A 4,661-nucleotide genomic window follows, 5' to 3' on the forward strand; every position below is an offset into this window, starting at 1 on the left:
ATTTTTGCTTTTTTTTTGTTAACTTATTCGTTAACCTATCGCGTTCAGTAACTACCATCGTAACAATTCCGAGTATAGTATTACATTGTCTCTCGCGCTCGACGTACCTAATGCCCACTAAATCGACGGAAGCGACGAAATTCGTGAAATTTCGAGGCTTTTAAACGAACACCCACGGTTTATAGCCGTATTACATCCACTCTTGGAGCACGCGCCAGTTAACTGGAACGTCGGGCGGAGTCTTTCGCAAAATTCCTGATGTCTCTTGTAATGCGATAGCGCATGATGCATGACGCTGAGGACGTAATGCCACCGTGAAAGAAGGGATTTCGAGTGAGATCCTATTACTTCGGCGCTTAAATCGAAAGAGCGTTGTTCACGCGATACTAGTTTAAAAGAAACGAGCAAATTTACACCTGCCTCATCCAAAATACTACACAATAAAGATAAAATAACATTTGTTTTCTGATTATTCTCGTTAATTCATTATCATTCAATTTACAGCGAAACGCACACGCAGCGTTATTGACACACATCAGTGACACTTGACAGTCGTGTCTTTTCAGTTACACATTAGTTAGATAGTTAATTTGTAAATCATTCTCTCTCTCGTACATACAAATAACGTGTGTACACAAAATTGAAAACATCGTTTGGGGCAACGCGTTAATGTTCGTTGGAGCCTTTGACACGTTTGGCCATTTGCGTTTGACGAAGGATTCGGGCAAATTGCAATTTTCCGGTAGGGTCACCGAACGGTTAAAACTTGAAAAATGTCAGCCAATTTTCAGTACTGTGTACCGACTTTTCGTACCTGATGAGCATTTTTCTATCCCATCGTTTACGAACCCACCCCTTCTCGTTTATCACGCGTATCTCGTTTATCACTCTTGTCTAGGAGACACAGAGGAATTTTTCCGATTAGTGTCCGAGCCTTCGACTGAGCGTAGCTAATCGCTCTGAACAACATTGTAGTAAATGTAGAATACATTGATGTCCATTCGCTATACGATAAATTAATAAAAAATAAAAAAAAATACATAAATAATATTTAAAAAATTGCATTTTCACGAAAAGAAAATTCCTCCGATGAAATTCCGAACGTATGCGACATTTTCACTTCGACGTTTATTTGGCATGTTTATGACGACTTCATGTTCCGCATATTCATCTTTGAATACTACATTTAACTAAAGTATAAATTGCACATCCCAACGCGGAATTCGTACTGCGACGTATGCTCGCATTGCGCTGGAAGCGACACGTAGACAGGTATGATCTACGCCATGGGTATGAAGCGAGCTAGAACTTCGCGAAATAGGTTAGCGGAATGGACACGGAAATGGGCTTCGAATATTGAAACTCTTAATTTACATACCGTCCGCCCGCCTCTGCCATCAAATTATTAGGAAGTTTAAGGACACTCGCGGCGAATGCTAATTCGCGTCTGCTGGGTCGAAGGGTATAAAGATTCCCGGCAGCTCCATCGAAGCGGTAATAGACTCCATAAGCAAGTCTCAGCAGGTGCTCCAAAGTTTTACCTTCCTCTTCTAAAGATAGAGGCGAAAGTTTCTCAAAACCGTGGCGCCCTCGAAGACGATGAAATGCGGGCGGAAGACACCACAAATACATGAACTGAAAGAAGTAACGAAGAGATCCTTCTGTTCGCGACGTAGTCACGGCAACTACAATGTGCAATTAATATTTAATCAGTACTTTCCCTTCATAATTTATATAGTGCAATATTAGAAACAACATAACACAATAAAGAGAAAAAGCACGTAACTTTATAAACGATTGCCTCAGAGTAATTGTTTCAGAGCCTTCGCTTTAGAGCCTTCGATTTGTTAATTCATTCTTGTTGCTAAATCGAAAGTTTAAATATTACTGTAGATATTAAATTAATAAATTTGAGTTCTTCCACCTTAATATAAAGTCTTTCATGTGGCTTCATCTGGCCTTTAAAATTCTCTTTCTTCACAATCACTTAAATCTCCGGTACCTTGAAGGATTGAAGTAGTACAAGACTAGAATAGTTCGGTTCCATCCCGTAAACAGTATCGAGATAAAGAGAAAGAGAAAGAGAGAGAGAGAGAGAGAGAGAGAGAGAGAATACGAGTGATTTTCACAAAGATATGTGCAGGAAAGTCTCGGTTTCCACGAGCTTATCGCGTACGTCTACGCAGAAATACGTTTCGAGTGGTATAATACAAAGATTACGCGAAGAACGTGACTTAACATAACTCAATGAAGCTCAGACCGAGTTAATTAAATCCAAGGGCGGTCGACAGAGAAGATAAAGGCTGGTGGATGGAACGACGACAGAAGAGACGGAGTGTCAAGCGCGAAGCGAGTTGCTATTATCGAGGCGTCGTTTTCTCACCCTATCACTCCCCCCCTCCCTCCCCCTTCTCTCTCTCTCTCTCTCTCTCTCTCTCTCTCTCTCTCTCTCAAGTTCTTCCTCATATTCTGTCGCGTTAGGCGAGAGTATACATGTCAAACCTTGTAGAAAACGTTGGAAAGTCGGCGATGGTGTACGCGACGGAGCGCATGCAGGTGGATGCGCACGACGGTGTGTCCCCATACCACCTCTACCCTGCTCGAAGCTTCGTGGGGGTTGAGCAAAGTGCTCTCCACCGACCGTCGTGTATATCAAAGCGGGTTAAGGACTCCCCGCGATCCCTTCACTTATACTTCCGCTATTCACGCGCGCCCGCGGCCCACCGGCGAAATAATATTTCGCGTAATCTTCCGCGCTCAAACGAAACTTGAGTGGATGCAAAATGCGCGTAAATGAGGTGCCTGCGAGGCTCTCTCGTTGAATGCACGCTTGCACTGATAGATCGGCGACGGTCTTGAATGCGCCCGCCTATAATAGAAAATGTGTCCCAAAATCGTTATGATCTCCTTTTTAAGACAACGCGTTCCTACGATGTCGGATTATCTCTCTATAATAATACGGAATTCATCGATCAACGTCTCTACTTTTCCTTGTACAAAGTGTTATTGTATAACCATATCGAATTAAGTTTTTGTATAATTTTTTTCTTGAAATATTCTCTGGAACAATATAATTTCAGAGTCTAGTATATGTGTGCCTTCTGAGTGCATGAAATATAATATCTTGCGGAAGGTATAAACGACAAACCTTATAAAAATTGTAGAATAAACCACGGAAAAATGGCGGTTCGTGCAATTTTTTATTTAAACTTACATTAGGCAAAATGCATATATTAGATAGGAACTGCAGCGCAAACGTTACGTCGAGTTTCCCGAATTTGCATTCGGAAGTATTTCGCGTATTCCGGATATTTACGGAAGTAGCAGGACCTTATAACGAAGAAGTTCAGAAACAAAGGACAGGATGAGCCGGCATAGTCTGAGATGATAAAATATTATTGCATCAAGCGGTTTTACGCAGTAAAAACCGGAAAGTAATGTTGGTAATTCACGTCTTCCTTCCCGTTCGTAACTGTTTGTTCTAGACGGATGTTTATATCCCGTCTCGGGACTTAATATAATTCTCCATAGTCTCAAATACTGTTGACTTGCCTCGGGAATGATCTTCTTTAAAGAGAATGTAGGTGACACGGAGCTTCACCGTCGATATCCCGTGTCCACCCGCGGGATTCCCCCACTTTGTGCAGCAATAAAATCTACAAGCGGATATTCATTTCGCGGCTGGATAAGAAAAACGAGTGCCCGGAACAAAAGGAGGAATTGTTCAAGTTTTATTCCGCCCGGAAGTAAAGCGATATCTTCTGCGTTGGACGCAAAGAATACCGCAACAAGGCTAATTCGGCATAGTTTATGGTAAGGTAAAAACGGGCGAAACTTTACAACCCGGCCGTAGTTTGCGATGCACCGAGTGATACTTCGTAACACGCGGACCGGAACGATTTGCTTTAACTTAAATTAATACGATAAACGTTAAGAGAGAAACTTCGGAATATTTTTGCTTCGAAACAATAAAAAAGATATAAAGAAGAAATATTCAATACTTTTATTCTTCTCTCAATATATAATCTCTCTGGTATTTACCATTAATACCATAAAATAAATCATAACTACGACAATAAAAAGGGACTCGCTAGTTATATCGAAACTTTAGATATAACTGGCGAATCCCTTTTTAACTTTCATCGATATCTCAATATCTATTCGCTATTTAACCTCTAAGGGACAAGAATCTATTTTAAAAATGTTACAATTTTTCCTGAGTAAGATTTGTTCGAATTCATTATTTATTTATTTTATTGTGTTCTTTGTTTCAAAATATGACACTGTTTCAGCGTCACTGTAGTAGCTTTTTCATCCTGTACAGGTTAAAATTAAAACAAAAGCATCCAGCCGTGTTGCAACAGCGAGCGACGAGTTCCCAATGATTAAGCCGCACTTTCGTAATCAGCGGGACGAACAAGCTCCCTTTTTTTTCCTAGAAAGCGCGAAGTAAGCCCGTTGGGCTTTCGCGTCGACGTTGCACGTCATTGCGATTACGGCTAATTATCGTCAGGTTAATAAGTCGCGACGACAATCGCGCTGGGAGAACATGCTCGGCTGCAAGAGGGAATTTTACGCGGGGCTGTTGTTGCCACGAGTGGCTGCATCGCCGGGGACAATCGTCCGCACAGAAGCAGCCAGTTACACACCGCTAACTGGAA

The sequence above is a fragment of the Trachymyrmex septentrionalis genome, unplaced genomic scaffold (assembly GCF_001594115.1).
Source record: "Trachymyrmex septentrionalis isolate Tsep2-gDNA-1 unplaced genomic scaffold, Tsep1.0 scaffold81, whole genome shotgun sequence".
In the NCBI taxonomy this organism is placed as follows: Eukaryota; Metazoa; Arthropoda; class Insecta; order Hymenoptera; family Formicidae; genus Trachymyrmex; species Trachymyrmex septentrionalis.